General features: G+C 44.8%; 1 non-coding gene across 1 annotated transcript; it reads left to right on the top strand.

Moving 5' to 3' along the window:
• Positions 17,271-17,342, top strand: TRNAE-UUC. The gene has a single exon. It is a non-coding gene; the product is annotated as a tRNA-Glu (tRNA).

Here is a 26,073-nt window from a genome sequence, read left to right as displayed (position 1 = left end):
TGCAGAAGCACCAGATGAATAAACCCTAGCCTAGATACATCGTTGTCTTGTCTGGTGACATCGGCAAGTCAATTCATCTATGTTTGCTGGGCTTTTCCGGTTCGCTCCACATGTTACAAACTTTTGAGTTAGAAAGTGTTTCTTCCTACATGCGCATCAGTAAGGGGGATGGTTTTCATCTTGACTAGTTTCTCAATACTGCAGTAGTATAACAACTTATGCTTCTGTATCGCAGGAATTGTGCATTAGACTGAGAAGTGAAAGGTCCTTTGGACTTCTGTTTGGTGCCAAGAAATAAATAAATTCAGCAAAGCCTGCATTAGCTGCCTTGGGTACTGGGAGCATCCCAACTGTGGCAGCATAGAGCCTATCGAGGTTAAATTTGGATCGTGTCATGATGTAGCCTTCGTGCTGGGAAAGAGGTTTAAAGTGCCCGTGCTGTGCATCTTCTGACCATTCCTATTTGAATGCAGCTGTATGCACAAAACTTCTGCTGCCCACTGGTCTCGGTATGCTCTAACCCATCTTCTGCTCATTCTTTTCTAACTACTAGCCTGGTAAGAGCTGTCACACTGCTTTGCAAATTCTTCCCTGCTTCAGTTTTGCCTCTGTTCCAAATGACAGTGAAAGCAGTTTTTCAGTGAAACAGTGTTTTGTTGTGGTCCTGATGCTCTGAAGATACAGAGTAGCTAAAGTTTATAGGTTGAAATAAAGTCAATATACCCACTCGTTTAAAACACTTTTTTCCCCCTACCTTGTCTTGTTTTCTTTATTACAGGATCAAAAAAAAAAACAACAGTATTTTAAAATTAAATCCATGGAGTGATAGTCAGGAGATATAACTCTTGTTTCTGGTTCTATTACAAATATTCATTTTGATTGTGAGAAAGCACTGTCTGTCTTTGCCTTAACTTAAAGTTAGGAAGGTAACAATTGTCTCACGCGCTTTTGTCTTGTCTAACTCAAGGTTACCAATTGCAGTGTCCATTTCTAGTCTGTGAGCCACAGCCTGGGTTGATGAGCTCTTCCCATCGTGGTCAATTTTGTCTTTCCCTCCTCCTCCCCCATTTTGTGCAGGCTGCATGGACATCTGGATTTAGATCCAAAGACTGGAAACTCAGCCATATCCAAACACCTCTTTATCTTATCTTTTAACTGTGTGCATGTAGAGCTTGGGGCATTGTGATGTTAGTGTGCTTCTACATTACTGAGGGATAAAAAACCCAAAACCATAGCATGGCCACGATCTCTCTTTTCTGCCTGCCTTTATGATACTGTTATTTTTGCTATTCTCTCATTGTAAAATTGGCTTCATTCTACTGGTAAGCATCCTGTGAGTCATCCTTAAGAATTCCAGAAGCGGGAAAAACACAGTATTTTGATGAGTACAGCTGTTTCTGATGGTAACTGCTGCAAAGATCTGAAGGTTTTGTTGCTCGAAAGTCAATAATGATGGAGTAAAATCCGGGGAGTGGCCTTGCCTGGAAACGTGTGCATATCAGTTCATGGCAAGACAAAATTGACATGACTTGTTTCAAAATATAGTTCTGTTTTTAATACAGAGGGCAGAGAATGAAGAATTCCCACAAACACAAGTGAATCTGTTTAAAAACCCTTGCAGTCAGCAAGGGAAGAAACTTCTTTGCTTTAATGAAAGCACAATAAAAAGTAATACTTGCAGAGTTTGTTTAATTCAAAGATTCCAGACTCATTAGACAACTGATGACATAAAGAATGTTATTCCACTCTGATTAGTATGTAAGAATCATGTTTGCTACTTACAGATGTTTCTAGGATGAGCCGCTGAAGGTTTTTAACTTTGTAAGTCCCCCACAAACTGAGGGGGAAGGGGAAGGGAGGGAAATTAGGACAGGGAAAAGAGGACATAAAGGATACAATAGAGGAAACAAGTAATCATTCTTACAACCCTTGCCAAAAATGTTGCAAGAACCTCTGTTTTACAGTCTTGCCGAATGGTGCCCGCTGCTTCCAATCCAGGACACCAGTTCACCGCTGACCTGGGCTCTGGCACCAAGCACTGCTTTGCTGATTCTGCTGAATGCAACAGGGCTTCTCTTCGGAGGACTGCAAAGCAGTGAGCCTGCTAGTCTCACTTGTGAGAGCTGCCAGGAGCACAACACAAAGTACTTCAAACCATGCAGCTTGGCTTGTGGGTGCTTAAACAGGGGGAGTGAAATCCTGCACCCTCTGTTTCCCCAGAAAGGTAGTGGCCTGATGCCACCAACTTGAAAGGGTGTGAGTTTTTGCCCTGTTTTTGCCGAGGTCACCGGGGGAGTGGTGGTCCTTGTTTCTGGGAATTTGTGATAGATTTTAGTTTCCTATAAAAAAAAAGCTGACTGGATTGGAGGCTGAATACTTAAATCTGCAGTAGAAATCTTTGCCCTGAAAAACATGTAGACCAGATTGTATGAAGCCATGGCAGACTATTTGCATCTACTCCTTGGTATCCTCTAAAACTGTAACTCGCTGCGTCATCATTCTTGCACTGCAGCACAGACACACAGAGCTGAAGTTGAAGAGCTATCAGTTTGCAATTCCAAATGCTTGGGAATTCCTGATTTAAATACAGGCAAAGTAAGTATTGTTAAATGTGCTTTACAAAGTGCATAAATGTCTGAGTTAGATGACAATTCCTGGCTGATTTTTCTGCGCCCCAGTGCCTCAAACATGAACTCATGCACTCGCTAAAACTTCAATTGATAAGCTCTTCAGAGGCACATCTCCTTTGTGAACGGACCTGATGACAATTTATGAAAAGGAATGTTTCCTTACAGTACTGAAAGAAAAGCAGTAAGAGAAGCTGGAAGTTGACACCATAGCAACTGCTCTAGGTGACTGTTCTGGGCATCTTGCTAGCAAGGAGCAAGCATGCTTTTTCTGTTGCTCCTTGTGCCACAGCTGAGGTTATGGTGCCTTTCTTCTCTGTTCTGCTCAAATCCACCTAACCTGAGGAAGCCACTGTGGTTTGCAGTTCAGTTACCGTTATGAAGTAAATATGCTGGATGCAGCCTGCGTGCTCAGGATGACAAAATGGTAGTTGCTTGATTCAAGTTCTCCTGAAGCAGGGCCATGAAGGAAAGTTTGTCCTTCTGCTTTTATTTTGTGGTCTTTTTAAAGGACAGAGGAGGATCAGGACTTGGGATAAAGGCCTAGGAATGATTTCAGCATTCAGAACTCCAACCTGACCTTAAATCCACATGGAGAACGGTTGCCAGACACTTTGTGGTGCAAGTCTGGGCTCCGTGTTCCAACTGACAGAGCAGCAGTTTAGGAATAAACACTCTGTTTGCCGTACTTATGCCAGTGCTACCTTATAACACAGGAAAACTGTTGGCATAGGCACCAAACTGTCACTTTTGTGCCTGAGGGAGGAAAGAGAGGAGTCTTCACCCTGTCTTCCTTTTCAGACAGTCTCCAGGAGTTTTGGAAGGAGCTTTTTACAAGCCCTCTTCTATTGTTGGGCAGGAGACAAAGGATGGAGGAGCTGGATTTAAGCATAATGACGTGAGCTCCTCCATGCAGAAAAACCCAGCTGAGAGACCCCCCCTGCTCCACACACACACAAAAAAAGGAAGAAAGGGGGAGAAAATCTTTGAAAATAACTAATTAAAGTTGTTTTAGCCTCTCTCTCTCTCCCCTCCAAGGGCACCTAATCTCACAGGGGGCAAAGGGGGAAGAGAGGCAAGAGGAACAATGCAAACCATCCCCCCCTGCTCTACACCCCACCTCCTGGTCTCTGAGGTTTTAAAACAAGAGGCCACTTTAAGTTAATGAGCTATCAGCTGACTGGAAGAAGTCTCTAATGAAGCCTGATGTTCACACATTCCCTGGCTTGCTGAATAGGCCTCTGCCAACCTCGTAACTGTCAGAAAGTTTCATTCATAAAATCCACATGCTGGGGATGGTGATGGCGAGGGGGCAGGGATGGAGCTAGGTGGAGATAGGATGGAGGTCTCCATGTGGAGCAGTCAGCCCCAGAGGCCAGACACATGCATGGCCAGCACTGGCTGTCTGGAGGATCCCAGGGACCCAGCTCCACTCCCCATTGTCTGGCTGGTAATTAGGAAGATCCTCGAAATGCTTTTGGAGGACACTGAAGTCTGTGGGGATAATTAGTGAAGATTTAGAGCGTGTTGCAGCTGTTATGTCACCAGCTTTGCTGGGGCCGAAAGGGATGATGATGGTGGGGAGCAGTGGGATGAAGCCTCAGAGTTGTTTTGGGGCTTTGCTGTGTAGACAATTCATAGCTGAGCCTCGTGTCTTCTGTCATGGTGTCAGGAGCCATGTATGTGCATGTTTTTAGTGGGTGCTTGTGGGAGAAGAACAGGAACATAGGGAAAATTCTGGAAGAAAAGGTATTATGTGTAGGGAGGAAGGGAAAAGCATGTTTCCTTTAATATAAGTGTTGGTGATGATGATGCTTACTGGATCTAATTCTCTTTGGGTGGTGCAGATGTTTCTGGCAATAGCAAAGAGAAAAAATGCAGGTATGGGGCAAAATAATATATTTTAGAAAAGCAGCTGCCTTTAGAGGTTTGTGTGGAACAGAGTACTAAAATGAGTCATGAGTCAATGCCATTGTACTTTGCTCAATAAAACCTCTGGCTTCCTATCTATTTTGTGCTATCATTGAAATTTTGCTACAGTAGTGTAGGAAACTGGTTCTTTGCATATGGTGGAGGCAGTGCTGGGGAGGATGTAACATATTTGACAATAAACTGCCTGTGTTGTGGTGTGGTTGAAGAATTGGGAAATATCTTTCCACTGACTGCTTTTATAGGGATTTTAATTTTCCTTTCCTCAAACTTGGTGGTTTGGTTACTGATTTATGTTGTGTTATAACAGTACCTGAGCACTTTATTATCTTTATTTGCTGCTATTCCCATTTCAGAAGTGGGAAAATAGAACAAAGTTTAGGAGTAGAATACACAAAAGAGCTTAGACCTTGCTTAGTTTTCAGGCAACATGTTTGCAGTGCATTTCAGACATCTGAATTAAATATGGATACATACAAGGAAGCAGCATATGGGATGGGGAACTGTGTGAGCTGAGGATCAGGGTGGGATGTGTGGGCTGGCAGCTGGGTACTTACCCCTGTGCCTGGAGAGAGATGCCCGTCTCCTTGTAAGGTTCATGCCTGTGGATGTCTTCCTGCTGAGGTCTGCTTTCCCTGGTAATGAATGCAGGACTCCAATCTGTGCTGTAAACACTAGGTGGTTAAGTCTTCCTAAGTCACTTCTGTTGAAAATCTACATTTTTAATAAAGAATAATAGAAGAAATCACTGGACTTGTGTTGTAGGTCAAAGGCTGTAGAAGTTACTGGGCTGATGGGAAAGCAGATTCAGAGGAGAAAACTCTATATAGCTAGGTACTCGCATGCTTTACAGCAGCTGATGGACTCTGATCGTCTTGCCTTCCTCCATATGGTGAGCAAGGAGAGTCTTGGGAATGATGGCCTGTCCACTTCTGCCTGTCTCACTGAACACCAGCTAGCACGCATGTGGAGTTGTGCCTGACATACTCCGTTGTTGTGCCATTATTGGATTTGATGCTAACTGGTTCTTTGGCTTGTGTTTTCTCCTGCTCTGGCTTTTCTTGTTCTAGTTCAGGAATACAGCACTAGCCAGACCTACTTTGGGTGGAGTCTGGATGGTCTCTACTTGCTTTGGCTTTATTTATTGATTTATTTCTAACTCTCTGTTACTAGTTGTTCCTATATTAACATTTTTTTAGTGTCTGGGTTGCAGATTGCTGGCAGAAAAGAGACATATTCGACATTACTGGGTCTCTGTTCAAGCCTACTCTTTCCCCTTCGGCACTGACTTGCCTCTTGGCGGTACCCTTGCCCTTTCCTGGTGTTCTCTTACCCTTTCTTTATTAATACTGCCTCTCTAACCCTCAGCACTACTTTGCTTTTGCTAGTATAGAGTTTTGCTGACAAATCTCACAGTAGTATGTGTTTGTGGAGGGCTGGTTTTCTGCCACTCTGCTAATATTTGCTTAGTTGCTGGAGGATGGCTGGGCTCTCTGCGGGTGAAGGGCCCTCCTGCCTGCTTTAGACTCACATGGAAGCCCTCAGCCTGATCTAAGGGCTCTCTAACAAGGAGCCACCAACATGCCCCTCACGAAGTCAGGGCAACATCTGCTGAAGAGTTTGTTCCAGTTAGGTCAGAGATTTGCTCACATACTGGTAAAGAAGGAAGGGGGAGCAAACAGACAGTGAACAGGTTCAGATACAGGATAAACTCTGCATCTTGTGCTGCATCGTGGGTTGCGTTTCCTCTGTACATGAGCCAAGAGGGACCACTTGCTTTACCAGCCTCTCATGTGAGCACTCAACCGACACAAGAGGCTCTGCTCTTTTCCCCTTGGGGGATGCTGGAGGCAAGAGCACTCAAGGGCTAAAGAAAACAAAACAATGTTTGCTTAGCTGTGGAGCAGAGCGTGCCTTGCGTAAATTGTGCTGGGGCCTAGAAGTGCTTCAGAAGTGAAGTGCCTCTGAAATCAGCTCCACAAGATAAATGTGAAGCAGGGCGATGGCGTTTTTGTCGGTGGTGGGGTGTCCCATTGACTTACTTCATGGTGAGTTCTTGGATGCTTTGGGTCTCAGCTTCAGGAAAAAAATGACATGAAGTGGAAAGTTTTCCTGGTGAAGAAGTGTTCCTCCCATGGTTCTGCCAGTTCAGCTCCTTGCAGAGAGCTAACAAATAATTACTCTTTGGATCCTGCTCAGAGGACAATGGCTTTAGTTGTGGGAAGGAGGAAAAGGAAAAGGGTGCTCTGGGAACTTTGGCACAGTAGAGCAACCCGTGGATGGAGCAGAGTGATCAGGGAGGGAATTAGAAACATTCTTTATTCCCTGGGGCCAGATTCAAATGTAAAAGGCACTTGCCAAATCCTAGGATGTGTTTCAGGTGGGACAGAGAATAGTCCGTGTTTCTGTGGCCCCTGCAGACTTTTTTCTCCTCTGGACTTGACCCATGAAAAATACAGGTCCTATTTCTAATTCTAATTTCTAGATATCCTTTGTTCAGTCACAGGTGTGCAGGCCAAGCTGGCATTTGTCCAGTGTAGTTAGTGAAGATGTAGTACCTGGCCTTGCATGCATTTGGTACTCTGCAGAAACCAAATTGACTGAGAATACAATGTTCCTAGTACAGTAGGATCAAAAGACTGCTTGCACATACAGACCTCCTGCAGCTTTTGTTTCTGTGGCTGAGTGGTTGACTGCAGTTTATCATCTGTATACTGAGAAGTCTCTTGATGCACAAGTGGAATTCACTTCCAGCACGTGGCTCACTGCAACACTGGATTCCCCCCTCTCTTTTCCCCACTATAGCATCTCGTAGACGCTTTCAATTTCCACATACCTTATTTCACATCATCAGGGCTCTTCTGATGAATTTGAAGTGTAGCAGTGCTGGCTGTAGGTTATTGGCATCTGACATCTAGTGATCCTTTCAGAAATGAGGATATCAGACTCAGAGATTCTCTGTTCATGGTCTCCTTTGTCCATGACAGTAGGCCTGATACTACAGCAGAAGCTCAGTCCTTCTTCACAGGAAGGCATGTTATTGCACCGTAGTGTTAAATCAGTTGCCTGATGTCTCCAGCAATTCAGTTTACCAGGTGAGGGATGTCATAAAAATGATTAGGCTGGAAAGAACCAAACCACCCTCCTTTTAATCCAAACTTCTTTTGTGTGTGTGTGTTTTTTGAAGCCTGGTGTGGATTTTCTGGGCAGATGAAGTGATGTGGTGCATTGGAACCCTTGTGCCCTTGTGAAAAATAAAACGGGATGTGGTAAGGAGTGGCTCAGGAATAGGAAAAAACCCTCCTGTCTAACAAAAGAACAGTCTGTGTGATGGTAGCTTGGTATTTAGAGATTGCAGTCAGTCTGCAGATGAACGGCCTTGCTGGCATCTGCATGTGGGTGTTCTGCTTATGCTTTATTTCTGCTCGTGTTTGTGAATGAGTTCTGCCTGTCACCTTAGAGATGTAGAGATAGCTGCCATTTGCAGCTGTTCTTAGGCCAGAAGTATCGGCAGATCTCAATATTACCTAATTATTGTAAACGTGTGTTGGTAAGAAAGAGACCCCACAAAAATACACACAACCCACATGAGTGTGACAGCCCTTGATTTAGAGAGTGAGAGTCTTTAGAGGTCATTAGAGATTAAGTGATGTGACCAAGATCTTACAGAAACTTCTGCACTCTGAATTACATCTGGAACTCACACCTCACAGATTCAGAGCTCATGAGGGTATTTTAATAGTCAGATAACTTTTAGGAGACTCACTGACACACATTCATCCAAGGTAAACGTGATCTGCCATCTTGGGCCCAACCCCAGATTTGCTTTCATCAAGTCTAATTATGATAATGGTTCATTTAACCTCTCTGCCTCCCCCTAACTTCTGCTTTAAAGCAAAGGCACTGGCTGAGAAACCTTGGACAGCATAGTTCCAATTTTAGCTCTGTCTGACTCATTTAATAATTTGGTCAGGTTAGTTTGTCCTTGACTCAGTTTCCCCACTGTCAAAATGGGACTAATAACATCGTCCTGCATTTTGAGGAAGGATTATTAAGATAAATTAGTTTTGGCTGGAGAAGAGTCCTGCAGGGCTAGCAGAATTAGAAGGAGACAAGCGCTCTCTCTGTTGCAAGTATTATCTATCACTTGCACTTCTCTCAGCCCTCTTTGACTTACACTGGCTGTATTCTTTCTCCTCTTGCAAATTACCAGCATGTATATTGATCAGCACAGTCCCTCACGCAGCCTACAGGGCCATCTCCACATCGACTTCTTTGCCCTCTGAGGCTGATAGTTTCACAGTTGGGAGGAAAATCCTGGCTCCACTGGTCCCAACAAAGCCAGGACCTCATCCATGCTTTTCCACCATGACCGCTTCCTCTCCTGTACAAAGGCTGGCTCTGGGGTCGCTCCTGTGGCTTTTCACTAGGGCTCCTTTAAGGAAGAACAATCCCCTCCAGAAAATGCTGAGATGGCTTTAGAGACAGGCAAACTGATGGGGAGTGAAGGGATGGTTGGAGAGGAAAAAGCCAGCCCCACAACAGTCTGACTTCTTCTAGAGAGGGTTAAGTGCTCAATGCCTCTTACTGGGTCACTTAATGATGGATGGTAGTTAGTGGGGGTGGGGGAAAGCTGACTTCCAGCCCTGCATCACTAAACCGTTCATTAGGAAAAACACACACAATGGAAAATGGCAGAGGGGCTCAAGTGTCCAATTTCTCTCTTGAACTCTCTGAACAGGAGGCTCCAGTCAGGGGAATCCCTGCCACCCTTTCTCCCCCTCCTTCCCTGGCAGTTTCTTTATTAATTAACGGAGTTGGCTGGGGACGGAAACAGAGGACAATAATCAACATAGATGGGTCTGCAGACCTATTTTTAATAATGTGCTTTGCATCTGTCCTAATTGGTATGGAAACAGTGACCTGATTGGAACAACCGGGAGCCTCTCGGGGCCTTTCTTTCTTTCTTTCTCTCTCTCTGTTTTCTTTTTTGTTTGGTTGAAGTTTGACTTGGTGGGAGTGGGGGGGCCAGTGGATAAGAAATATAAAACCTAACCTTAGGGGCTGTTCACAGGCTGGAGAGAGGGTTGGTTACTGGGGATATGGGGGAAGGGAGGCCTGGCAGCCTTGATTAGGAAGTTGGGTGTAAATGCCTCCAGGGCACACAGTCTGGCTGCCCAGAGACACTGGGGCTGAGTGTGGGAAGGAAGGGGCATGAGCTCTGCTGGGGCAGTTCCACAGTGGGAAATATGATGGCTTTGCTGGTGTGCCAAAAGGCAGCGTCGCTTCAGGGAAAAGAGGAGCACCCCAGGAGCCAGCTGATGTCAGTTCCCCATCTTGCCGCATAACAAATGTTCATGCAGTGATGGGCAGCCCCTGTCTGCAAGAGGTTTTAACTTGAAATAGACAGGAAGATGGCCAGAGGAAGGTCAGAATGTGGCTTAGTAATGATGATGGCTTGGAACCGTGGCTTCCTGAGTGCCGTTAGCTTCCCATGGGACTGCAGCATCCCTGATGGCACTGGGGGACCCCAGAGTGAATGCTGCATACTTACATGTGCACAGGGACCGCACTTTTGTGCAGTGAGGGAAAAAAGTTTTGAATTAAATTGCAGTGTGTTCCTGTGCACTGTTCCTGTACACTGTGATATCTGCATGTTTTACATGGAGGCATAGTGTCGTGCTCACACTGGCGCCTGCTGGGTGGGATCACAGAGGCACAGCAATGCTGAGCATAGGTGGCAGTGTGTCCACATGCATCTCTGCAGCTGTGCTGTCCTGTGGCTGCCCCGGGGCAGGAGATGGGCACTTTTCTTTCTCCTGCTTGTTTAAGCAGCGGCGAGCTCCTGCAGGCTGTGCTACTGCGTTTGTCTAAGTTGCAGCGTCTGCATGGTTTTGTAGAGTCTCATGAGATCCGGGCATTTGGAAGTACACCTTTCTCCATGCAGGCATGGCTTCCTGTGGAGCAGCGCAGCGTGGCAGCAAGCCCATGTCGTGGGGAGCACTGAACATGGGGCCTGGGCTGAGGGACACGTCACCCAGCAAAGGACTGTGTCAGGCAGTTCTGTATCGCAGTCCCAGTGCCTAGTTACTGCCTTCCAACTTCACTTTCTGTCCAAAGCTCGCATGTAGACGCTGTCACCAACAGCTAGGTGAAAAATGGAGCCCGCAGACTCAAATTCTTATGAAGTGATTTCTGTATAGGTGAGGAAAGAAAACAGATGTTGTTTAAAACAAAACAAAATGCTTGCACGAAGGGTGGACAGAAGAATTGGTTCAAATGGTTCTGATTTGTATCTACCCCAGCAATGGTTCAATGTCTTCAACTCTGACTACAGTGTTATTTTTTTTGTAGAAAGAATCACTGTAGAAGAATCCTAGTTGTCTTTTAAGGAAGCTTGCGGTTCTTGTATGTGCTGTGTAGAACTTTGAGAAATCATTCCATTGCCCTCAAAAGGATCAGAAAGAAACTGAAAATACGATCTCCCAAACGTTTACTGTTATTGTTAAACATAATGTGTATTTGGAGATTTGCTCCAGTCTCTGCTCTGGGGCCTCGCTTGCTGATTTGGGCTACTGCAGAGGTCATATGGACTGTGACATTGCCGAATTCGGGGTCTGTTTATGGCTTGTTAAGGCTGGGCATCTGAGCTACGTGCGACTGCTTGGGGAGAGGAAAGAAACAGAGAATAGAAATGCAGATGGAGCAGGCAGTGAGCTCCTGCCTCTGTGCTGCAAGAGGAGTTGGCCAGGCCCCATGTAAATCAAGGACAAAGTTGACTAATTTCCTGGGTCGGTCATGGTGAAAATATCACATTTCATGGTTTGTTGCAGATTCATAGAAAAATCCTATTAAAACCGGGCAGATTACTTATACAATTTAAACAAACGATGATCAAAGATTATAACATGTTCTGTGAAGAATGAAAAGGAATAGAAATGAATGTGTATTTCTGGTGAAGTGGGGCCAGCTGGGTTTTTGCATGCGAACCCGCTCTTTCAGCACCCCGAGAATAGGGTGGGGGGAAGCGAGGAGGAGGGGGCGCGAGCAGCGCGGGGCTCCGCATCCCCTTCGGCCGGAGGCTTGCGGCCGGGGCCGGGGCGGCAGGGGGCGCCGCAGGCTGCCTTTTGGCAGCACCCGAGGCCGGGGCCGCCGCTCTGCCGCCGGTCCGAGGGAGCGTCCCCCGAGGGAAGGGCGCGCCGTGCGCCGGGGTCCGTGCCCGCACGGGTACCTCCAGCTCGCGTGTCTCAGCTGGAGGGATGCGTGCTCCCTGCTTAGACCCTAACTCTACGCTAACTCGTTAGCCCCTGTTATGCGCTATGTCGCTTGTGAGTTGCTTAGGAAGAAACGCCTCTCTCCAAACCAAACAAAGCTTAGGATGCGAGGTAAAAATGAGATATATCTCAACAAGGAAACAAGGTGTAAACTAGCAGTAAGCCAGACTGCTATTGATCCGTGCATAGATCTGTCTTCTAATGCCTCGTCACAGTGAGATGTGTGAAACCTTCACCGACTGCGAAAGGCAACAACTGTACGCTGAAGGAGAGAGTGCTTAGAAGAGTGTTTTTGTGATTCCTAAGGCAGAGATGAAATGAGTATTCGCAAATCCATCTCCAAAGAAAAGGGTAGAAATTCTGGGAAATAGATAATGATTGGCAAGAGCCCTGTATTTACACAAGGGACAGGAAAAGGCACTTTTAATTTTTTTTCTTTGAAGGCAGATTTCCACATTTGACTGTGAAATTACCTCTGCAGATGAGGCAGAATTTAACAATTCCCCGTGCACCACTGAGCATCCTATCCCAAATGGTAATCCTCATGAACGCTATCATAGTGCTGTTTGTGGCATGCTTGGCTTCAGATTCAAATCGGGTGCTGTTGCCACGCATTTTGGCTTCTTCAGGCTGAGCGTGCTGACACAGAACGTGACTATGGCTCCTGTCACAAGGCTTGTTTTGTGCACTTTGTGTCTGAAGCCCTGTACTGAAGCCTTCCCAGACAACAGGAACTAGACAGTGGAACTAGAAGATCTTAAAAGTCCCTTCCAACCCAAACCATTCTATGATTCTATGAACAGTGTCTGAGAGAGAGGCAGCAGCAGCTGCCTGACCATTCAGTAGAGCACACTTGGATCTGCTGTTGACGGTTCTCAATCTTTATGGGGTTGGCAGAATTCTCTAAGCCTCTTTCTCCTAACTCATCCCTAACACCAACTTACGCTTAGCTTCAGTCGCAGCGTGAGGAATCTAGTTGTCTGAAATTTAAGGATAAGGCGTGTGAATTTACTGATAGCATCTCTTTACATATCCATAGGTCTAGGAGAATGTAGCAATAAACCTGCCTTTCCGTGACATTCAACCCACAATCCGAATCCTGGTGCCATCTCTAACCCCAGAATTGCTCAAAGCCCAGGTAGCCGTAGCTTCCTAAGCACAGTGCATTCCAGGCTTCAAACCATTGTTTTTTCTTCAAGGACCAGGCACAACTAAGCACAAAACCCTCCCATCCTGATGCTCAGCCAAGCTATAACTAACCTTACTGATCATTATAACACAGGGGTGTAGTACAGCCCAGAAAAAGACAAAATGATTGATTCTGTCAACCTGTTGTCTTATTCCTGAGGGCCTGAGAGAGTTCTGCAATGGTGACAAGACACTGTTGCCCTAGGTGCGAGCTACTCACAGTATCATTTATGGCTGAAGAAACTGTTATCTCTGAACATTAGCTATGAAAAACTTGAATCCCCTGGGGCAGGCTGCAGTCCTACTGCAGTCCTACAGCAGTAGTCCTACTGCAGCCTGGACACAATTCACCAGTAAACTTGAGTGCACAGGGCTGTATGCTGAATCTTAGTTTTAGTCCTAACTTTATTCCTGGCACGGATGATGGCCTAGGAATTCAGTTATGTCCAGAAGTTAATCAGAAGATGTTTAAATATGCTGATACTGATTTTACCACTTATCTTACCTCAAGTAATGATGCCATTCCAGCTCCAGCGTTGATCATGGCTCAGTAACCCCATTCTGTCTGACAATTAAAAATGGTACATTTTAATCTGCTTATCCCTGGGCAGGTTGCAGAACTGAGCAACAAAAATTGTTTAGCAGAACCTCATTTCTAGAATGCTAAATTGGAACCCAGTTGTCATACTAACCCTGCCTTGACCTCTACCCAGACACCAGTGGAAAATTAGGAATAAATATTTTACTGTAAGGACACCAACTTTCATCCAGTTTCGTGAGTCTTCGTTTACACAATTACGAGGTCTGCTCTGAATGTAGTGCCTCCTATTTGTTTCCATGGAAACTACGACAGATACAAAGAGCACAATAACACCATTTGGCAGAGCAAATTCTCAGCTCCAAAATACTGTTTTTCAGCGTGGTCACCACCATTAGCTGTGCGTTTTTACCAGCGATGAACAAGACCTGCATGCTGCGCTTGTAAACATCTGCACCAGTGGGAGGAAGCACTGTCAACACTGCAGAAACACAGTACCCACTGCCTCACTGTGCTCACATCTGCTGCTTGGTCTCCATAACTGTTCAGCAGGTGTTGGTGAATGTCAATGGGTGCCATTTTTTTTTTCTACATGGAGAAATTCAGTGATACATCTTTGCTTCATGCCCACTTCCATGTCAGACACCATTTTGTTAGACTACCCCTCTGCTGCCATCTGTCACATGCCAATAGAATGGAATGGAATATTGGTGAGAAGGTTCAGTCTGTACTGTCTTGGCACCACCATCTGACTCTGATGTTCTGGGCCAGCAGAACAAAATAGAAGGCATTACTTTTGAAGAAGCTTTCGTGCCTAGTGTATCTATTCTCTGTTCCAGGCTCTGTTCTCAACCATATCTCTACTTTTAAAATTAGGTTAGCTATCCAGGGTGGCACTCTTATCTTTTGGTATCAGAGCTTGGCTTTCCTTTATGTCTGGCAGAGGACAGTAATAAATATGGCTCTTGAGATCCTAATTTTAGCTCAAATCCCAAACATGCCATCGTTATACACTATATTCTCATTGCAACCAGACAGCCCCAGTCTGGCTGTGCTAACCGTATCTTCTCTTGCAGAATTCAGTAAATATCCTTCACTGTATCCACATCTTTTTTAATCTTGGTCCTAACAAAAATCCCAGCATTCACTACAGTTCAAACATCTCCTCTTGCTTTAAAATTAAGAAGACTTTTGAGTCTACTGACACCAGAGTGCTGTGTTTGCATTGCCAAGGGAGAGTCTTGCACCTGGGATAAGGTCCTACCTAACCTGAGCTGAGTGTCTCTGGGATCGATAATCAGTGTTTGGTGGTTTGGATACAAGGAGCTGAAAATACAGCGTTCCAGATAAAAGTGATCTCAGCCCTTGAGTGGTGTATAATTGAGGTAATTTTTTTGAATTCAAAGGGAACTGTACAGTTTTATACCAGCTGATGGGGTATTCTCTGGCTATGTATGGAGCTTTACAGTAGAAAAGTGTCTAATACTTCCTTTCTATGAGAGCTGAAGAATTCTCGTGCTGTTATACTATAATGCACGTAGAGCCTTGCTGAGTAAAGGTCCAAACCTTTGTATAAACAGTGCGTGCTGTTGCCTCGATCTGTGAGTGCTCTGTAGGCTTGCGTATGCTTTCTGCTGGCTGGAGAGTGTGAGTTAGCAAGTGGGAATAGCATCTCGGGAATGCGGTGGGAGTCGTGGTGCTGGGGATGTGGAAGCCGTGATTGCGAGTCTTTTGATTTTTTTTAATTTGACATCAAATATGCTGACATTGGCTGATCATGAACTGTTCTAGTGGTACTAATTACATCTGTGACATGAACTGCTGCAGCAAGGAACTTGAGATATCAGAATTAAGGTAGAGCAGTAGATTTACAGAGGATTCCTATTGTATGACTAAACGTTGTCTGTCTTGACAAAATGCCACCTGATGTATGCAGTATTTGTAACCAAAATGCTGAATGAAGAAACTGAGCTGGATGTTAGTTTGCTTGTACACGTCTGGGGAGTGCTTTATTTTCAAGGAAGCACAGGGGCTTCGGTGGGGGAGGCTGCTGGTCACCTCCATGCTCTGTGCAGGGCTACCCCGTGGGTAGCTGATGTTACTGAAGGTGAGGTAAGGGGACGTGCGTGTTGAATTGGAAAGAAAGTGAAGGTTGCAGATAACTCTTTTCCAGCCTGATACCATGAATAAGTATCTTTCATCAATTAAAACCAGCGATACCTTCCTGTAACAAAGCAGTCATCAAAGACTTGTCCTTATGCAGCGTGTGGAGAACGTGGTAAGGACCACTCTCTTGGCGCAGCCAACAACCATCGTGGTTGTTTTCTTCCAACAGTTTGTAGTCTTAGCATCGTGTTCATTTCACGTTAATGGTGAGTAAAGCTGATTAGCTGCTGTTTTAACTGCAGGTAACTTGTCGTTACTGGCAGGAAACATGTTTCATCTGCATAACAGTTTCATGGGAGCAGTGGGGAACATTTTCTATTAGCGTTTGTTGATGTGAAACATGTTTCTTTGTGGAGTTGTGTTTGGAACTGGAAGAGGATTCGATGTTTTTATTCTTAACTTCAACTAGAAAAACTAAATCATGGAAAGCCCCGTAATGCTGTTTTGAGTATTACTTCAAATCTATCCAAGATCAATGTCTGTCCTGGTATTTGCAATACGCGCATAACTACAGAAGCTAGAATCAACCTTCTTAATGCTGCCCAACTATATATGCAGAATGTATATGCAAGCTGTGGGAAAAGGAAGGTGAGGGCTAGCTCCAGGGGAGGCCTGATGTTTGTCTCTGCTGCACTCAGCTGCGAGCTTGAGCTCTGCAGGGCCCCAGAAAGGAGCTGAGGCAGGTACATGGAAGCAGTGCATGTCCTTTCCTAATCCTAGCAGTGGAACATTCCTCCTCATCTCTTATCTACCAAGTGGCTCTATTCAGATGTTTGTTCTTTTTTCTTTTAATGTAGTTTAGTGACACGTGCCATAGCTCTATGCTGTCACAAATGTGAGTTTTGAAAGTGACAGAATAGTAAAGCCTGCTTTATCAAGAAATATTTGTCTTCCTTTCTTTGCTTACTCTTTCTCCTGTAAGCCCCAAGATCTGGTGCACGCGGATCTGGAATGAGAGGGACCCAATTCCCTGGAATTAGTTAGCTTTGAGATCAGTAGGACAAGCCATGCTCTCCAAATGCTGAAGCCTTATATAGGGCTTCATGTTTAATGAGAAGCCACATTTGAGTCAGTACCTTTTTGAAATGCTATCTGTGAGGTAACAGTGATCGGTTGTTACCACAGTAGTACCTGTCGTACTGAAGGATCTCAAAGCGTGCACTCATGCAGAGTTGTGAGGACAAATGCAGTTGTGTAACTGTGTCATCAGTAGATACTGGTAAGCTATCCTTAAGAAATGTAGCTTGTGCTGACCTTCAAGGTGGAAGTGGCTTATGAGTTTGCATCAGAAGTACATGACGGTTTTAGTGAGCAAGCAGAGAAGAATTCCATTTTTGGTATAAATAAGAAAAGGAGTTTTAGGATGACTGTCTTCATGTTTGCACTGCAACTTAGTCATTCTAATGAAAAAAACCTTTGCTTGCCCTGAGCTATAAAAAATTCCATAAGGACATCGCTTTATTACTTATTTGACAGAAGTAGCATCTAGATTTTTAGCAACCCAGAAGCAGAATTGCTTTAGAGTATTCATCTTTTCTTCTTAGTGCTTCCCATATGGTCTAGTGGTTAGGATTCCTGGTTTTCACCCAGGCGGCCCGGGTTCGAGTCCCGGTATGGGAAGGGTCTCCCTTTTCAAGGGGAGATGGTTTTAAACAAAAAGAGGGGGATGTTAAGATCACATGTTAGGAGGAAATTCTTTACTCAGAGGGAGGTGATGGCACTGGCTGCCGAGAGAGGCTGTGGGTGCCGCATCCCTGAAGGTGTTTAAGACTGCTTTGGATGGGGTCCTGGGCAGCCTGATCTGGTGGGTGGCAGCCCTGCCAGGGGGTTTGGAACCTGGGGGGGCATCTTTAAGGGCCCTTCCAGCCCAACCATTCTGTGATTCTAAGGTTTATCTTGGGGGGGGAGAGAGGGGTTCCTTGTGCATAAGGACGTTGCAGGTACAGAACTCAGTCCCTGAGAGCCCTGCACCAAAGTGTGACTTCTGGATAAATAGTCTATTTCTGACTTTACTAACATAATCAGGAAATGTTCCCACCACATTCAGTGCTGCGAGCCTCACTTACCAGTATTTATTATTTGTATTGCCAGAATGCCAAGGATGCGTATTACCTATGAAGGCATCACTGTGCGAGGCAACGTATGAATGCAGAAAAAACAAAAGATTGCTTCAAGGCTCTAGCAGTCTGAGGCAGAAGATTGTGACCCGATCAGATGATTATAACTGACACCAGAGAAGCCAATGCATTTTCTTCTGATTGAACTCAGTAAAAACAAAAAACGCAGGCTGAAGCACGGTTCCGTTTGACTTATTTGGAGAGAGGAAAGAGTTAAAGAACGTAACCACACAGAAAAACCTAAACTGTTCTTCTCTTCAAATAGTCCCAAGTGTTTGAGGGGGAAAGAGGAGAAAGAAAAACAAAGCAAGAAGAATCTGAAGCTTTGTTTTGCAGTCATTTTTCCAAGATGTATTGGAGATTCTTTTATGCAATAGCACAGTGTTTGGGAATGAATATTTGTTCACTGAGATATGACTCTCCCATGACAGAGCAGTGAAATATAGGATATTTTGCTTGTTGGCAGCAGATTTCTGGCTGTCTAAGTTTTTATTAGTGCAGGTTTCTCTGTATGAGCATAGCTATTTATCTAGCAAGCAGGGCCAATGGATAGAAAGTTGAAGAGAGAGCCAGCACAGTCCTAAGCATGTCAGTAGATAAAACCCCTTAAGGCAAAGTTTCTACAGAATTGGGCCACGTGCCTGAGTTGGGGGAAGTGCTGTTACATTTTTAGGTGCTTGAATACCCTGCAGATCTTGTACTTCCACAATCCCTATTTAATGCAGCTGAGGATGTGTTGCCAGCTGCCAGGATTGGGTTGTGGATCTTATAACTCATGAGCTGGAAGATGGAGCTTTTCAGCAGAGGCTGCAGCAGGCTGCTGACCTTCCATGTGTCACTCAGCTGCAGCCAGAGGTGGCTAGACAGTTACCTCAGGGGGCTGTGAATTACACCAACATGTGGACTGCCACTCTAGTCTGATTGCATGGTGATGGTGAATGTGTAAGAATACAAACAGCCGGAGTCTATGGATCAAGAATTTGGTTGTGATTGGACCACACAGTGGAGTGTACTCTGGCAGTGAGAGTTTTGCTTGAGATTAAACTGGATCAGACCTGTTGGACCTGATCATTAATTCATGGTACATATATCGCTCTGAAAGTAATGCCTTCTATTTATTTCCATGGAAACAACAACAGCTACAAAGAGCGCAATATCACTATTTGATAGAGCAAATTCTCAACTACAAAACACTATTTTTCAGCATAATCACCACCATTAGCTATGCATTTTTTGCCATTGATGAACAGGACCTGCACACAGTGCTTGGAAACATCTGCACTAGTGGAGGTGACCCACTGTCGCTACTCTGAAATGCACCACCCACCGCCTCACTGTGCTCACATCCACTGTTTGGTCTCCATAAACATTCAGCAAGCACTGATGAATGTCGATGGGTGCCATTTTTTTCTGCATGAAGGAATTCAATTCCAAACCTTTGCTTCATATGCACTCCCATGTCAGATGCCATTTTGTCAGACTGCTCCTCTGCTGCCATCTGTCACACAGCAACAAAATGGAATGGAATATTGGTGGGAAGGTTCAGCCTCTACTGCCAGCCCACCAACATCTCCTTCCAGTGTTCTGAACCAACATTATAAAACAGGAGGTGCTACTGTTGGAACAGCCTTCATACTTAGCACATCTGGCTAATGCTGTTGGAAGTAAGCAGACCCTTTTAGTAAAGACAGGGAAGCAAAGATGAAGGTTACCAAGTGAAACAACAGTCAAGAATGAACTGTGGGGCCCTCATTTTCTTGACATAAACTCTCAATGTTTTGCTTGAATACCTGCTGAAAACAGAATAAAATGCAGTCTTTGCTCTAGAGATTCAGAAAGAAACAGTAAACATAAAAGACAACAAGGGATGAGAATGAGGCACTGCATGGGGTAACATACGGAATTTGTCTGAAGCAGCATACCCAAATAGGACCAGGTTTTTTGAATATGTCATCCTAAAGGACTTTTCAGGTAGACTTTTCATGGAGAACATCGAAAACAACCTGGAGGCATTTATAAGGCACTCTCCTCATTCATGAAGGGTATCCTGGGAGGAGGCATGAGGGCACTGATACAGAGATGCCCCGGTTAACAGAGGGTGTAGGAGGAGAGGCTGATAAGAGATGGAACGAACTCCTTGCCCAAAATGGAAGATGCTGGAGTACAGCCAGCTGTGGATGTTCTTGAGAGGGAAGACAAGCAGCTCAATTTTGCTGTGTAAAAGAAAGAAACAGCAGGCACTTACTACAAGAGAGATCTGTGCTGGCAGGTAGGCTGGGAAGGGCTGCTGTGCAAGTCATATGGCAGCAGGGCACAGCAAGGTTTCCAGGCCAGGGAGGAGATGGCTATAAAACTTAGTAGTTTTGTGGACTGCTTAGTTGTAACTATGTGTCAGGTGATCTAAAGGCCCTGCCTTATGCTATTTTCCTTGCTCCTGTTGTAGCTCGGTATGACCTGAATATGATTTGCACAGCAGAGAGGTTGAAACGGTAGCCAGGCTACTACTAAAGTCAACTGAGTAGAGTCAAAGTGATCTTAACAAGCTGTTACATAAAAGCACATGATCAAACCATTCAGATGGTGTCATGGTTTTGTGATTTTCGGTTATTGGTATTCCACATCATAACATCATGTAGTGAATGTACCTGGTTCTCAGAAGAGAAGGACTACTACATTTCCCAGGGTACTTTTCTCCTCTGTTACCATTTCCAGACAGAGGGAAAAGATAAAAACTTGCAGATCACAAGACCTCATCCCTTTTTCCGCCGTCTCTCGTCTTGGCAGCACCTCGCTCTCCAGCCATCTTATCGTCAGTAGTAGAGTAAGGCCTACCTTGATTTTGGGATGTTCTCTCTCTCTGTATTGGATTTATCAGCTTAAATTGTAATTCTATTGTATTATAGTGTGTTGTTTTCATTCCAATATCTTATTTAGTAAATTAGTTTGTTTCTCCTCAGATTGTTGCCGCTGTTCTTTGCTCTCAGGGCCATCTCCTTACCCTTTTCCCCTTTTCCCGGGGTGTGGGCCTGTGGTCCCCTGTCCCATTTGTCATGGAAATGGGCCAAACGCCTGTAAACCATTGACATATGGGTAGAAGAAAGGCAGAGTAGTAAGCAAGTAAACATCCAGCAGTCAAGGATGTTTTCAAACAGTTTCACCAGTTTTCAAACACAGGTTCTAGGGTGTTCAGACTATAATCCCCGTAGCCTCCAGAGTGGGCAAAAGCATCTTCATTACACTCAGCTCATGGAGGCACTGCTTTCTCACTGAGTCTACTGGGGTTTTCCATCACTCAAAGCAACAGCGGAACATTGAAAAGATCCCAAACTGTTTTGCAAATTATTATGGAAACTGAGCGATAGTACAATTGTATGTCTAGATTGCTTTAATTGATATTCTACGCTTGCCACCAGCCTGGATCTCATTTTAAAAACATTTTAGAACATTCTCCTTACACTGCTACAAACACAGAGCTATTCCTGCTAGTTCAGAGGAAATTGTGGACTTCGTTCTTGCTGAAGTTAACTTGCTCTTAATGTTAAATATATGCATAAGCTCTTTTTTGAACAGAAATGAAAAATAAGTATAGACTTATCTGACTTTTCTGGCATGTCCACAGCACAAGTATGTGCAATGGTTATTGCATGGTTGTTGGTGAAGACATTTGGACAAAAACAGCTTGTGTGACACCATATCCAGTCCAATGCAGAGGTCAGTTAGGGGATTCCCATTGCCACCTACTGATGTCCAGCCCAGTCCTCCACTTGTTCACAGCGTCTGTAATCTCATTCTCAAATTCTTGTGAGTTCTATTGGGTTCTGGTCTTCAGTTTGGTTTTTAAGAAAGATCTTTTCCTGACTACTGCTGCTGCTATCTCCCAGTTTTCTCCTTTCTTCTTCTACCAGTTTTTAGTATTCTTGATATCCTGTTTCCTGGCTTCTCTTGTAGATGTGTGTATGATCCAAGGTGCAGCCTTGGTGCACTACAGCATGGCTATTGGGAAGCCTGCTGCTTTCCAGGTGAAGGTAGAAATAGAACCCTTTGGTGAAGAGTAAGGCATGAGGCAGTGACAGGTAACTTCATTTCAGGAGGTGAGGCTTCTGCTCTCATCAGCCCTAGTTCTGGTGGTGCCAGAGTAGTTGCTCTATGTTTAGCATTTAGACCCTGAGCCCTTTACACTGAGATTTACCCAGGAACAGCCTTTAGCTACAACCAAGTACCTGAAAAGGGAATTTTGTTCTACATAAGCAGTTTTAAATGAGGGAATGTGAGTGCCTTCATGGGAATTCTCATCTGTGTTTAGCAGTGGTTGTTCATGCCCATTAGTGCCCGCTGAGTCTCTGAAAATATATACATTGACATGGTGCTGTCAATGTCTGTGAACTGCATGTAGTGTGTGAGAATGCAGCGGTGAGGGTCCGTGACCTGCCTGTGTGACTGGGAATGTGTGTAGGGCTTGTCAGCATGGCTGTGGGGTGTGTGGTGGCTGGAGGCCTGTCTGCGTGTCGATTGCAGCATGCAAGCATGTGTGCAAACATGTAAGTGAGCAAGTGTGGATGAGTATGTTGCTGTGGGTGAGAACATAGCAATGAATGCACGTATGAGTGTGTTAGCATGTCCATAAGTGCAGAATATATGAATAAACAAACATGAATTAACACCTATGTGTTACCAGCTGGTCTTAGAGGGAGAGATCCTGTTCCAGAAACTGCCTCCATGCCGTCCTGTCCATTTCTGTACATGTATTAGTTCTAGAGATGAAAAGCGCCCAGCTTGTCTTTAGCCTGGGCATCACCCCTGAGTGCACAGTTGCTATGCCAGCTCAGTGTGTTTGTGTGCTCTTGTGAGAGAGATGGTAATTGTGAGAGCTCCCTAAGAGAATCTCTGGGGCCAGGGGATACAATAGGCAAGGGTCTAGGGTCTGAAACTGTAGACTTTAATAAAGCCACTGACAGCAAATAAGAGCCTGACATGTGAGTCACATTACTGACAACAAGGGCTGCTTTGTAGTCCCATCTGCACCCCGATCGGGTCCTGTACTGTAACTGAAAGGACAGAACAAACTGCTGCTGCCTTCAATAAATACAACAGTGCCACAAAGGCAGCCGAACAGACCAACTTTGTGTGGCTTTGCTGCAGCTGAGCTACTTTCATAGTTATATTCCACGCCTCCCCCACTGGTGGAAGTGACTGATGTTGCCCTCCAAGGGTTGCTTGTGAGCCCTGGTTATGTATGCGTGGCCCCATGGAGGACATTGTAAGTAGCCCTGGATCATCTCCCTTCCCTGCCACTCTCTGTGCTCCCATCCTGCTCTGACCCAGGGACCAGGAGAGCTCCACAGCCTCTGCCCTGTGAGCTCTGTTCCTTGGATCTCCTGCCCTTGCCTGGGCAGCACCAGAAGCCCGGCAAAGCCCTGTGTCAGACTGTGAGCAACAGCTTCTTGAAATGTCTGTGACCAGACTCTCACTGGAGCGCTCAGGATCAAAATGTATGAGTTCCCAGTGCAGTCACTTGAAGTCCTTTCAAATCCTTGGTGATTGGTTACCTCCTTAGTTTAGGTATCATCAAGAGATAGGTGTTTGCTATTTATTTAGCTGTCACCTAGCACAGTCAGAAGCATTTTTCCCTGGCTGTCCTCAGGGCCTCTTGCTTTTCCCTTCCTCTGGGCCTCTCCTCTTTGGCTTTGGAGACTTTCCCAGTGAAGCATTTTCAAATAGGGAAAAAAAGTAGTGCACAGCACTGAATTTAGGGGATGTTTAGTGTACAGCCTGTACTATTTGCCCTGTGCTTCTACTGCCTGTGATTAAGCCTGTGGCTGCTCCTGTTGGTCTATGTGTCCATGGTCTCACTCACACTGTCTTCAGCTAAGCAGATTTCAGCCATAACGATTCCTTCCTAAGTTACATGCTTTAGCTACCTTAACGGCCAGATGAAAATCTGGCATTTACTGCAGTGCGTCTTCGACAGAACATGCTAAAGGTGAGGTGCGACAGATCTTTCCTTAAAAAGGAGATCAGATTTCAGAGAGCAGTTGAATCCAACTTCTGCGCATCTTCAGGAAATCCCACAAGATATTCTTATGCGGAAAAAAAACAGGGGGATGACTTTGTATCCCCTTCTGTTCAAGTACCGCTCCAGATAATATTAGGCAAAGGAAAGTGCAAAGTAACAATAAAAAAAAAAAAAAAAGACAAACAATTAGAAGCAATCCATCATACAGGGATGTACCCAGAAAATGAAGGAGGATTTGACTCATGACACGTTGGAAATGCCCAGATACTGTAGCTGAAGGAGTTGATAGATAGAATCATAGACTTGTTTGAGTTGGAAGGGACCCTTAAAGGCCATCTGGTCCAACTCCACTGCAGCGAACAGGGCCACCTCCAGCTCCTTCAGGTGCTCAGAGCCCCATCCTGCCTGACCTTGGATATCTCCGGGGACGGAATATCTACCACATCTCTGGGCAATCTGTTCCAGTACTTCACTATCCTTACAGTAAAAAACTTTTTCCTTATATCCAGTCTAAATCTTCCCTTTTAATTTGAAACCATTTCCCCTTGCCCTATCACAACAGGCCCTCTTAAAGAATCTGTTATCTTCTTTCTCATAGAGCAACTTGTGAAGATGTTTCGCCAAACTCTGAATTTCTGATTGCTTAATGTGTTGGCCTTCTGCTAGAGGTTCTTGTTCTCTATTGATAGTATGTAAAGGATTAAACACCACTGTTTCGAAATACCCTACACAGCTAAGAAGCAACACCAGAAATCCTAAATCCTGTAGCAATTGTGTCTTGAACACTTTGGGGAAATACAAGGGAGTTTGAAAATGGATTTAGAGCATCTTATGTCACTTTTGAAAGTGAGGGCAGATTCCTCAAATCCTTGTCCAGTGCTTTGGTCACATAACAGCTTTCCTCTTGCTTTGGCGCTTGGGATGTGACCTGGACAGGGCTAGGACAACAAGAACATTCAGGGATTGTATCTGTTGGGTGGAGCCTTCAGTCCTCATCTTGCTGGCTAGTTTTAGGGGCTTCAGCTGGATTGGCATACCTGGGTAAAGTGGGAAGTTACTTTCCAGCATGCAGTCTAGTGCAACTGCATCTGTGCTTTCCTTTGATGCTCTTCCATCTCTTGAATGGGATCACATTTCTAGCAGCTTGAGACCTCAAGTGAAGTGACTGATAATGGAGATGGAAGGATGGAGTCTTGAAAAGCAGATTAAGAGAGAGGAAGCTCCGTGAAAGGGATGCACGGCTTTAATTTGTTTTTGTTGTCTTACATATGCATTGCTTCCATTCTAAAAAGATACAGTCTTAATGTGGGGAAAATTACGTAGTTGCAACACTGCGTATGAATCTGGACAAAACAGTTATGTCTGAATGTGCCTTATGGGAGCGGATACCCTAGCTTACAGCCCTGAGATGCCAGAGCTTTGTATTTAAGGAAAGAAGCTTTTCTAAAAATGGCTTTCTGGCTGTTCTGCACCAAGAAGCAGGAGAGGCGAGCTTTAAGTTCTTTTTGCTGTTCTTTGGGAAAGGTGGAGTTAGTAATTATTTAATCTAATGTTTTTCTTTCAATTTTCCTTTTTTTCCTCCCCTCATTGAAGAACTGGTTAGTTAGGTCAGTTGAGTCATCACTTGTGGAGAAGCATAGCTCATTGAGTGCCCCAGACGTTTAGTTTAATGTTCCCAGATTTCTGAGTGGATTCTCAAAATGGTCTTTATTAATGACCCCTAGAAATTGAAACTGGTTCTATATGTTCTTCAGCAAAGCCTGGCAGAAGGACTATAGTAAAAAGCAGTGTAAGGCTGAGTGCAGATGTAGGGGAAAAATAATCTTAAAGTCAACGAAACTCTGGAAAAGTAAAAGGTGAAAAGGTATTGGGAATGACTTTTTACACTTTTCCTCATAAACCTGAAGCCTTATTCAGTTCTTATCTTGAATGCGGAAAAGAACCAGGAGTTGTGCTGGTAGCTATTATATAAGCATGCGATATCTTGGACTGTATGGCCTCATTAACGCACCAGAAGGTAGAGGAATAGACAGGATGCTCAGATTCAGGCTACTGAATTCAAGAAGAGCATATACTAGCCTAATCACCCCCTTTTTTTTCTTTTCCTGTATTCTTTTTTTTCCCCTTGCCTTGCCTTGCCTTGCCTTGCCTTGCCTTGCCTTGCCTTGCCTTGCCTTGCCTTGCCTTGCCTTGCCTTGCCCTGCCTTCCCTTCCCTTCCCT

This window comes from Numida meleagris, chromosome 5 (genome assembly GCF_002078875.1).
Source record: "Numida meleagris isolate 19003 breed g44 Domestic line chromosome 5, NumMel1.0, whole genome shotgun sequence".
NCBI lineage: Eukaryota > Metazoa > Chordata > Aves > Galliformes > Numididae > Numida > Numida meleagris.
Note: the sequence above shows the minus strand (reverse complement) of the source record. Positions and strands in the feature narration are given on the sequence as shown.